Source organism: Crotalus tigris, unplaced genomic scaffold (assembly GCF_016545835.1).
Source record: "Crotalus tigris isolate CLP2741 ecotype Arizona unplaced genomic scaffold, ASM1654583v1 scf7180000018504.2861643, whole genome shotgun sequence".
Classification (NCBI taxonomy): Eukaryota; Metazoa; Chordata; class Lepidosauria; order Squamata; family Viperidae; genus Crotalus; species Crotalus tigris.
In genome coordinates, this window is record NW_024097043.1 from 61,830 (window position 1) to 74,068 (window position 12,239).

Below are 12,239 nucleotides of genomic sequence, written 5' to 3' on the forward strand. Positions count from 1 at the left end.
TTTACAACAATTTCCCTCCCCTTAGGAGAGGCAAACATTAGATTCAGTTCTTACCAATTCAAACAAAGGAAATCCTAGGAGTAAAGTATATTTCAAGTAGAAAATCACAATAAACGATCATCTTTAAATTACTGAAGTCTCAGCCTCTTGACAAATCATATATAAAAGATCCAAGTAATGTCCACCTTATGCACCTCTATCAAGCCATAGCAGCAAAAAAATATCTCAGCACCATAAGCTTTATATAAGGCCTAAGGATTAACGCATGAGGAAGTCCTGTATTGCAGTTATGTAAGGTAGGTAGGAACTGGAATAGAGAAATGACATTACTGTATACAACACGGGTGTCAAACTCGCCACGTCACGTGATGTGTCGTGACATATCGCGACTCTTTTTGCATTGCCAACAATGGGGTGGGTGCGGCTTAGGTATGATGAAACCGGCCCACGGGCCGGCAGTTTGACCCCCTGGTATATAATATCTCCCATCAGTGTTACAATGGAGAAACTTTACTACATATTTTTGAAGTAATGGGTTTACAAATATATTAGCAATGCTCCTTGATAGGTTTAAGATAAACAAGGGAATTTGTTAAACTTGCTTTAAGTTTCCCATGACAGCAACTGTGGCACTAATGTGTCTTACTTTCAGACAGTTTATAGTCATCTATCATGGTTACCCAATTTCAGGTTGAAAAATCTCAACCTCTCCAAACTCTGCTAGTTTTATTTATATTTTTTAATTCCTCCTTTATTATTTTTATAAATAACTCAAGGTGGCAAATATACCTAATACTCCTATTTTCCTCTCAACAACAACCCTGTGAGATGAGCTCGGCTGAAAGACAGGGTGAGTAGTCTAAAGTCACCCCGTTGGCTTTCATAGATAAGACAGGAATTCAACTCACAGTCTTCTACTTTCTAGCCTTAACCTTTAGGCCAAGCTGACTCTCTTTAGTTTTACATTCCATAGAGGAAGTTTCTATGGCATTAATACAAGTAACATTTGTTAAGCCACTTTAAATTAATTAAATTCATTAATCAGGCAAAAACATAGTGAAAGGCTGATTCACAGCAGCCAAGAACCCCAAACTCACCTGTACAATAGTAAGAAAAAGCAATCCACCATTTTACTGTTCTTTTTCACAGTGAATAAGAATGTATGCCATTGAAGTTTAAATGTACTGCTTCTTAAACACCTGAACACTTCATTTTATAGTTTGTAGAATGGTTTTAGCATTAGTATTAAAATTGGCAAGGAAGGTATACCGGTTTCTGTGAGAAATTATTACTAAGTAAATATTTTCCTTGTCTGATATCAGTTGTTTGTTACCTATGGAATTTTCCTTGCAAAAATCTCATGATTCATTTACAACAGTGGTTCTTAACCTTTTTGAATGAATTGCCCCCTTGAGCCAATGAGGAAGTTGTCATCGCCCCCCCCCCCAACATAACCTCTCAATCACAACATAGGAAATAATTCTTTGATTTATGCAAACACTTTTTTCTGTTCTTTAAAATTGTCATCAGGACATATCGATGCAAATAATTTTATTTCCAGTCTTTTTCCCATATCTCCCATATTCTGGCCAATGGCGCGCCACTGTATGGGTAGAGGCTGCTGCGCAACACGCACGAAGATAAGTGATGTGTATTCACATATGTATGGCATTCTGTACTGAAGCTAGCTGAAGGAACATTTGAAAACACAATTCAATCCACTAATAGCGAGCAATCTGATGTTTTTGTACGACAGATATACAGCGATTCACTGTACAAAAAAGTCTCAAAAGTGTCCCCAAAACTTCTCACTCCATATGCCCCCATATTGCCCCCTTTTCGTTCCTTCATCCCCGCATCACCCCTTTTTGTTCCATCGCCCCCCTGAAAAATGAAATCACCCCCTGGGGGGCAATATCGCCCAGGTTAAGAACCACTGATTTACAACAATGGACAATAAAGATCATACTTGAATGGCAACTATTTTTCTCAGTGAGCAATCCAAAATTAAGAAGGTGGTTGTATTCTTTCTTAGAGGGCTCTTAGAATAAGTTGTAACTTAAAACTTTATAATGTAATATTTAACCAGAGTACTGACACACTTCTCCATTTTGCCTTCTGTGAAGTCTTTCCTTTTCCTATTTGGTGTAATATATCTTGGGACTTGAACCACTTTACCACAATGGTGATAGGGCAATGCTTTGATTCCTTCTCTAATGTAAATTGCCATCATGTTGTGTTGCCACAGATCCCTGTTTTTCCTTTTGTTGGTCAACCTGAAAGCCAGTTGAAAAATAACTTCAATAACTTATAGCAACTTTACATTTTAGATGTTTTGTGCTTGTTGTTTGTTTTTCACTTTTGCCAAATTGTTTGCTAAACTGATGGTGCCGATGGAGGACAACTATATACATGCAACAGCCTGCTTGCTACATAAAACCCTTGATTTGTAATGCCAATAGAATTTCCTGTATTTGCAGTATTTATTGAAATTTATTTATCTCTGTAATTCTTATTTATGAGTTGAGGATCTAGTTTAGGACTGCTGCTGCCGCCAAAATGCTTGTGCAAAACAAACAGAGTCCTTTAGGGGTGGGAAGGGTGGGTAATGATATTATTCAAGATCTCAAAATTAGGTAATTGGGTCAAATATTTTTAAGGACCACTGATCTGTTTCATCACAGAGGAACTGAAAAGGAAAATACCTTAAATATTTATAGTAATTTATATTGTGCCTTTTTGATGTACATGCATCAGAATATTTAAGAACATTTTAGAACCACAACAAAATGTGTATGAATCTCTATAGGTTGCAAAGTGCTATTCACTCTAAAAAGAATAAGAAATGTCTTAGTGCAGACAGTATAATTTTAATAATTTTAATCTATGGGCTGGGGGTTTTATAAATCATTCTAACACTGTGCAGACTTGCTTCTTATTATCAAGATCTGAATAATGCAAGGGATGTGTGAATATTTCCCAAATGTGTACATAAATTACCAAATATAACACTAAACCTAAGTTGAGGAACAGTGCAAACCTACAGCCCCAAGGCTGCACAAGGGCTTCTGAAGTTTAGGGTATGCCTTCCAGCCAAACTGTAATTTTTAATGTGATGGAATAGGAACATTATTAAATAAATGGAGTGTAATCAGAATAACTTGCCTTACCCACTTCTGTCCAGAATACAGTCTTTAGCATACCTTCAAGGGCCAGGTGTTCCCTAGGCTGAAAAAAGTTTACAATCTTGATTTAAAGAACAGGAACAGGGATGATATTTGGCCAAAAATGTTTATGACTCTCATGAACATGTTGATAGTTTGAGGATGTGAAGGCAATTAAGTGACTGGATTACTGAATAAAGCCCAAGTATTGAGACTGTACAATGAATACACTCTGATACAGACGACAACCAATCTGTACTAATTTTTTAGAACTTTAACAATGATTACAGCTCAATATTAAAGTGACGAACAGCCTCTTTTGTGTACAAGGTGCAAGATCTGGTATCTTTGCTTATTTTGGCCAATTTGCTGGATATTTTTTATAGATAAAATATTCTCACCAATTTGACTCAATATTTTGACTGTCAGTGATACATGAAATTAAGACACATTTTGCTTGAGCAATTTGAAATTGTAGATAAACGTAGTAAAAGGTTGAGAGCTGCTGTTTGCATTTTATAACCATATCTTTCCTGATTAATTAAATTAGCCCCTGCTGCTCTGAAATTTTGCATAATACAGGTTATCATACCTGTATCATACAGGCTCTTTGAAATAAGATTTATCCTGACTACCTAAAAAAACAATAGTAAGGGTAGGGTTTTTTTTTAAAAAAATAGTTTATATATAAAAAGAAAACAAACAGTGGCTATTCTTCAAATCTATGTAAATATTCAAATGGATTAGAGTAATTCCAAGGAGAACATAACACACCTTTGATAGGTATTTCTAATTAACCCTGTGCTGGGTAAAAAAAAAATCAAGCTGTGGCCCCAACTGCTTTCTTATACTGCAAATGTTCCATTGCACAACTGCATTAGAAAGGGGAAAATAATAATTTTAATTCTTATATAAAATGTTATCAGGGAGAGAATGGAAGAGGAAGATTAATCTGTCTTCAAATCAGAGTAGTGTTTATGATTAGATTGGACTGATCTTTGCAAGCAGTCCACCATTAATTATTTGAACATTGGGGGTTTGGGGGAAGCTGTGAAAGTGGTTGCTAAGAGCTGAAAATGAAAGTCAAAAATTCACTATGAATGCCTATGCTGAACTTAATGCTGTTATTTATAGTCTCCATTGCTAATTTATGTGATTTATTTATTCTTTATTCAGTATTACAAATCAATTTGAGAGAACTGAACCTTAAAGTCAGTTGCAAATTATTTTGAAAAACAATCAATTGGATTTTTCTTTTTCTCAAGGCAACTTCTTGCCAATATTAGTTGATTGCTATTCTCAATTATTTTCTGAGTTACTAGGTACCATTGGGAGCTGTGATCAAAGCAAAGCTTCTGAAGAAGCACATTACATCTTTTTTCAATAGTTTTGTTCATGTAGTTGTAATCTTCTATTTATCATGCCTACTAGGAATGACTGAAATTGAAGGACACCCACTGCACTTTATAAAGGAAGTCTGCATAGTCCTTACTTCACAGAAGCAACAGATGAAGTAGTGTGTCTTATCTTTTTATGTCTTAGAGGCGCATAAAAATCAACATAATGCAAAAAAGCTTTCATTTATTTCAAATTAATGTAATAACACATTTCAGCAGTTTCTATCTACTGCTTTTGCTCTTATCTAAATTAGTTTCCTTGCTACAGCTATCTCATTTCCTATTTGTTTATAACTGGTTCTCAAGAAAATAATGCTATTCGTTGAGGCTCAACAGCTCTAGAACCTAATTTCCATATCACAGATAAAAACGTTTAAAAAGCAATGCAGTCATTTTAAAGAATGCTTCATAGCTTCCTTTTGATTGTGTAATACACCACTTCATTCCCTGTGTATTTGGGATTAAAGAGCGCTGCTCTTCCATCTGTGAATGCCTGGAAGTCACCGCTTTTCTCCATTCAAGTGAAGGATAGATCAAAGAGCAGGGTTCTCTTTATGGGGGAGTGACGTATTCCATAAATAAGAGTCTCGCAAGTCCTCTTTTTAAAGATTAATAAAAAGCAAGCAATGTCTTTCCACATATTTCAGCAGTCTCTTCCTCAGCCCAGAGGGGCAGCGGGAAATCCTCTTCGCCCCGCTGGGGTATCTCTGGCCACCGTCCCTGCCAGGTTGCAACACTGGCCACCAGAGGGCGTGCGCACATACATCGTGGCCATGGTTACCGCTGGGTGCGTAGTGGGGTTTACGAAGCTGACGCAGTGGGCGGCCCGGCGGGCGGAGGCAGCCCTGGTATAGGCGGAGGCGGCGTTGAAGAGCTGCGGGGCTGAGAAGCCCCGGCATGGAGGCGGCGGCAGCAGTGGCTCTGGCCCGGTGGCGGCGGCGCCGGAGGCGGCGGCAAAAAGGTGAATGGACGCGGGGATCGTCCTGGCTCCAGGACGGGGGGGGGGAACGGGAGCAGTGGTGGCGATCCAAGGAGGGCGGATGCCCACTCTCGCTGCGGGTGAAGAGCCGCCGCGCACCTCTGGCGGGAGGAGGCAGGGCGGGCGGGGTTGGCGAGGGAGAAAGCCGCGAGGCCGAGGCCGCTCTGGCGCGGGAGCGAGCGAGTGCAGAGGCGTCGGTTCCCCTGGCATATGGCGGCGCGCGCACGCCGCGAGGGCAGGAGGAAGAGCGCGCGCCCTCTCCCCCCCAATCGGCAAGCCCCGCCGCCAGAGGTGGAGGGCCTGGTTGCCAAGGGGAACGGAGAAGCATCCCTCCTCCCCCAGCACCAGCAGCGTGGGAGCTGGACGGTAAGCAGGCAGCGATCCTGTCGCTCTCGTGCCCAAACAGGTGCCTCTTCGGCTGCTCCTCTCCCATTGCCAAACCCGGGTATGTGGTGGAAGAGTTGGGGGGGGGAGGGAGGGAAAGAAGCGAGTAACTGGTGGCGAGGAGCTTTTCAGGTGGCCTTGGATCGTTTTTTCCTCCTCCTCCTCCTCCTCCTCCACGCCGTCTCTCTGCCTGCTCTGCACCTTTTTTTCCAGAAATCGGTAGAATCCGGGTGGTGTGGCCTTTGGAGGGATTATCTGCCGGAGAGTTGAAGTGTTGGGTAGGAGGGACGGTTGCACTATGGAACTGCAGTGTAGCACGCTTAAATTGGTTCTTGTGTGTGCCCCAATGCTTGTGAAAAGGGGAGATGACAAAAGGTGAAGTGTTCCTAATGCCATGGGCGGTGGCTTTAATGTGGAGAGGTCCCCACCGTTGATGAATCTGTGCATGATGGTGCCTTTTGTGGAAATCAGAGTCTGGATTCATAACCAAATGCTGTGGGCATTTACTTTGCAGAAAAACTGAAATTCTTTCTATAACTTAAGCTGATGGGGAAATAATGGATCTTTCATCCTTGAAGGTTGTTTCTGCAAGAAGATGCTTCTGTTGTGCAATTTTGTCAAGTGATAGCATCCATTAAAAGTTTTTTTGTGTGCAATGTAAAGTGAAATAAAGGACATGTTGCCTTATGATTTGAAATTGCTTAAGAGATTGTAGCCTTGCCCATTTTAGTGAGATAAGTATCTGATATTTGTATTTTGATTATTGCCCAGGGTTTATTTATTTGTTTATTTATTTATTTATTTATGAGACTTATATACCGCTTTAAGTGCAAGCACTCTCTAAGTGGTGTATACCAGTAAGCAATGTATATATATATTTACATTGCCCCCAATAATCTGGGTCCTCATTTTACCTACCTCGGAAGGATGGAAGGCTGAGTCAACCCTGAGCCGGTGAGATTTGAACCGCTGACCTGCTGACCTGTTCCACTATTAGATTGGAACAAGACAAAAGTGGAAAAAAGACAAAATTAGAAATAAATTGCCTCCAAAGATTTCTAATTTTAAAAATTAATGTATTAATGTATTATTTATTCATTATTATTGGAATGATTAAGGTTTATTAATGGTATATATGTCTATTAAAAGAATAGCTGATAAAATATGGATCAGTGAAGAGCTTTTAAAAAGGATTATCCATGGCTATAATTCAAACCTTAGAACACAGTTTAAATGGGTGGAGTTCAGTGTACTAAATTATGCAATTTCTTTAATTACTGATAGTTCTACAGAAAAGCATTGTAGAGAGAGTTAATTTCTTTTTAGAAGTGTAAACAAGTACTTTTTGCATGAGACTAGGCTTAGGTGTAGCCTCCTCTCTTGGGTGAATGATTTAAAACTAATGATTGGTTTTAGAACTAGGTTTCTATAATTTTATTCATCTCTACAGTTATATTTTCATGAATAGATGACTCCTTACTACCCATAAGACAATGTGAATGCATGTGAAAAAGAACATTAGGTACTTTTTCCAAGGCTTGAAATATTGTGTTGTTTTTGTCTCTAACAAAAGTCAGTTTCCTATTGTTATTGTAATAGAATCAAAACTTTGTATGGGGCTTTTGTTAAAAAAGCTACGGTAGGTAATCAGATTTCTACCATTCTCTAAAATTCTATCCCTGAATGATATTGCATTCAGAACTAATGGCAAAATTAGAGCTAACAAATATATTGTATATTGGCACTAATTTGTAGACTTCCAATATTTTGAAATTTAGACTCTGAATTATAAAATGATGACTCGACATTTTCAGCTGTAGTTTAAAGCGTACCTGGAGTGCTTTATTATTATACTGTACCGGGGTTTAAATTTTAACAAAAAAATGAAAAAGATCAAAGGCAAGGATAAATTCATGCATATATGGGGCTTCTCACACATAATAATAATAATCTTTATTGATTAGCCCATGGGCCATATCAAGGTGCAGAGTTCCAAACACACATTATACTAAAATGCAGTAAAAACAGTTTAGATTGGAATTAGTTAAAATATAATTTAGGATAAAATAAAAATAAAATACAATTTAAAATGAAATTGGGATAAAATACATTTTTAAAAAAGAAATTAGAATCAAATACGGCAATTTAAGATGTAGATAGATAAAATATGATAAAATTATATTTCACTATCACCCCTACAATCTACCCCAATCAGTCTCAGATATGCCAATCTCAGCTGAACCATTTTGCTCAGGTATTGTGCTGTGTTAAATGTAATTTTCAAATTCTGGCCGCGCATAAGGTAAGTTATTTTGATATGGGGGTCCCAATGGGTCATTCGTTTAATGTATAGGCCAAGGTACCTGTCTCTCACCCTCTTATACAGGAAGCAGTGAAATAGGATGTGAGCCAGGTCCTCAACCTCTGCTGCTCTGCAGATGCAGAGACCTTCATTATAGGGTATGGAGTGGAATGTCCCATATCTGACCATTGTGTCAAGCTGTTCAAATCTCGCTCGTGTGAATATTTCCCTAGATGTTTTGGCAGTTGTAACTTCAAATAGCTGTCTGCTTGAAACCTGCATTTGTATTTGCTCAGCCATTTCAAGTTACCCACCTTACTAAGGATAGCTATGTCATTTTATGCTTCAATATCCTTAATTCTTTGGGCAGCTCTTTTTTTAGATTGTTCCCCTATTACGCAAGAGACAGGAAGGCCACAGCTTCTTACAAAATTTGTCAATTTAGTGAACCATATATGGGGCTTCTCACAAATGTATATATGTAAATAACACTTTACACAATCTTTTCAGTAAAGGATATTTATTTTATCTATACATACATAATCTATACCTGTTCACAAGTTGCAAGTAACATCAGATTTTCAATCCAGTGATAGAAAATGCCATATAATTATTTTTTAAATATTGAAGAATAGGTCTTTTACAATAAGAAAGGCACAAAATATCCATTTCTGTTCTCCAGCTGTTGATTAGCATGTAATCATTTTAAAAAATGGTTGAAAATTCCTTTTTTAAGTGTATCCATTAGCAATACTTCCACATTTCTGATCATGTCTTTTCCTAAAGACAGTAATTCCAAAAACAAATTAGCAAATGGCATTACACATTCTGGAATAAAAGTATTTCTAAATATTTACCTTTCAATCTGTATTAAAATTAAGTCTGTACCCACAAGATTCTTACAAGGTAGGTTTCGGCAGTAAAGCCAGTCACTCAGTCAATTAATTAGAGCTGCTTTCCCCATCTGAAGTTCTCCAGAAATGTTGAGACAGCAATCCTCCAAATTCTCAGCTCATATATCAAGTGCATCACAGTGGTGAATTCTGCATTAGAAAGTTATGACAAAGGTGTAACTATTTTAATTATATAAATAAATAAGACAATATTTTTAATGAGACTAAAATAAATCTGATAATGTTTAAAACAATTTTTATAGCTATTATACCTTATAGAAGAGGAAACTTGAGATAGCTTTTTGTGTAAAGATTTTTATACTAATTTTATATTGCTTTTAAAATACAGTATATTTTCTAGGAAATACATTTTTCCCTTAAAAGGATTTTCCTTTGAAATATTACATTATTAACTTTAATGTTCCCGACCTCCACAGAGAAGCTTTTTTTTGCAATCTTGCTTTCATAAAACAAAAATTAAATGCTTATAACAGTATTGAAGCAAAATCTGATTATTGCAGTATAAACTATGGCAATTTCTTTTCTTGCCTTAAATATTAATGGACTTTATTTGGGATTCAAATAGAACAACTTCCACAATGTGTCTTATGGAGACATGTGTATGCATCTCTTTGGTTTGCATTGGTTTCTAATCTACCCTTTCCCTGGCTGGCTTGGAGGAGGAAAGTGAAAGTATTCACTTCTATTTTCAACTGCTGTTTGTTATGACATCCAAATTGAGAACTACAGTAATTATCAAGTGTGATTTATATCCAAACAAATCAGGTTCATTAACTGTAGCTTGAAGTTATCTTTTAGGCAAACTACAGTCAAATTATTTTCTCTCCCCCCAGTTACTGTGGTTCTGTTCACATAACATGTAAAACCAAAGTAAGCCAAATTAAGTTGCACATAGCCATAAGCCATAATTTACTGACTGTATTGCATGGTTCACATGCTGTAGTACCGAGGTCCCTAACCTTTTAGGCACCAGGGACCGGTTCCGTGTAGAAAGGTTTTTCCACGGACCGGAGAATGCGTGGTTTTGTGTACTGCTTGCATCCCACGGATGGGGCTTTGCTTGTTTGTGGAGACAGGTTGCTGGTATGCGGCGGCCCGGTACCGGTCCATGGACCAGGGGTTCAGGAATCCCTGCTGTAGTACATGTAAAGTAGAAGCAGTGATTTTTTTCTCCAGTATTGCCCTGTACATATGAAAAAGAAACTAGTAGCAGAGGCACTCTTATCTTCTCATTTCTGCTAGGAGGCTTAAATTCTGTGCATGGAGATTAGCATGGGATATGAATCAATGGTTAAAATCTTGATTTGCTTGAAAATGATACAAGGAACCTTAGTTAAATTGAATTATTCTAATCCTCCCCCTGGGTTCAGATGCTATGTTAAACTTAAATCACAAAATGACTATAGTATATTTTGTGTAAAGATGTATAACTCCAAACAAAAATTGGTTAAAAATGAAAGCATTTCAGTTTCTCTTCATTGCTGTGCTGAAAAAGAATTAAACAGAGAGAACATGCTCATGCTTAAATTAATGCCAGTCAATATATTCTTTAAATGGACATGTTTGCAGGGTTGGGTCTGGAGTCAGACCAGGATGGGGTCCGTGGAAGTTTGTACCCTCTAATTTTTTTCGGTACAGGTACATTTTGTTATCTTGAAAAGCCTATAAAAGCTTTTCCCTGGTTTTTTTTCAATGTTTCCCTGAACTTTTGCCCCAGGTTTAATTGATTTCAGAAAGCTAAGATGGTGATACTTAGCTTATACATGAAGGGGAGACCACCAGGAAAGGTAGAATGACAACATTTCTGAGAAAAGGCAGCATAAAATCATTCCTCTGTTGTTGGCAAAGAAGTAACAGAAATGTATCATTGTAGTCATCAGAAGTCAAGCTTAACTTGAACATGATGTTACCTTTAGCTTTTATAGGCCTGATCAGTTGGAAAAAATGGCATTATGGGTCATTGATATAAAGATGAGACTTCAAAAACTTTTCATCATGCAAGAATTTATGTTGTATTGTTATACTTTATACTGTACCACTATTCTCTTACAAACTCTGTTCATTTATTTTCAACATTACTGTGGTACTATCTCTGTATTTAATGTAGAATTCATAAAAGGTGGCACATTCCTGTTTTCAATTTTTATGCATAACAATAGCCCTGTGAAGCACATTGAAGTGAAAGAAGAGTAACTGTCCAAATATTGTCCCATGGTTGAGAATGGATTTGAATATAGGTCTTCCTTTTCCAAGTTGACCTAATTTAGTTAGGTAATTTAGTCTGATTAAACCCTAACATAGCTCTCTGCTGCATTCAAAAATGATTTTTTAAGATTTTGCAGGAGACCTATTTCCTACAAATTAGGTGCCATCAATCATTTCATAAAGCTGGCATCTGAAAAGTGTTACAGTCTTGTGACATGTAAATTATGATGCATTTTTGCAATCTTATATTTCAATAGTCACATCTTTATTAAAGAAATTACTGATGTAGTTCACAGTGGAATGTCAATTGGAATATTTGTGCAACTAATGTGATAGGTGGAAGCTGACACTAAACTAAGAAAGATAATTCCTCAAATGGTTAAAGTTTCCTTTTAAAATGACTTGAAAATCTCTTTAACTAAGGCAAATGTTAATATTTATATTGCTTTTGGATATTAAATATAAAGTATAAACATTGCTGAGTAAATCGAGATATGATTCACTTTACCTACCTGTTCCAAAAATAGTATTTCAGTAAAGGCAGATATAAATATTCATACATCATTCTTTATGTATGAATAGCTTAGTGAAAGTTTGAGAATGAGTATGAATTTAAAAAAGTATATAATTATGGTTGCACTTGTTAAGGAATTGAACTCAACAAAAATTTGTAATACATTCTTCATTGTTTATGAATATTGCAAATGTTATTATGGAAAGTTGAAAATATAAATATGGAAACTCTGTTTATCTAGAACTTGTAATTTCTTTTCAGCAAAGTATTCAACCAAGTATTCTATAGAGACAGAATATGCTAACATTCTTCTCCAAAATTTATTCTGAATCATTGTGAAAATGTTAATGGATTGTTGATCGTCCCACGTAATATTTCAT

General features: G+C 37.0%; 1 protein-coding gene across 4 annotated transcripts in view; it reads left to right on the top strand.

Moving 5' to 3' along the window:
* The first annotated feature begins 5,378 nt into the window (after positions 1-5,378).
* The window catches only part of DAGLA (diacylglycerol lipase alpha), a 121,437-nt gene continuing 114,576 nt past the window's right edge, over positions 5,379-12,239 (top strand). The window contains exon 1 of one of the 4 annotated variants that reach the window (XM_039353151.1): positions 5,379-5,522. The gene's annotated coding sequence lies outside the window, so the exon portion shown is untranslated. Of the gene's footprint in view, positions 5,523-5,588; positions 5,907-5,961; positions 5,986-12,239 lie in introns of those variants that run through there. The other 3 variants (XM_039353146.1, XM_039353148.1, XM_039353149.1) reach the window with 3 other exon arrangements.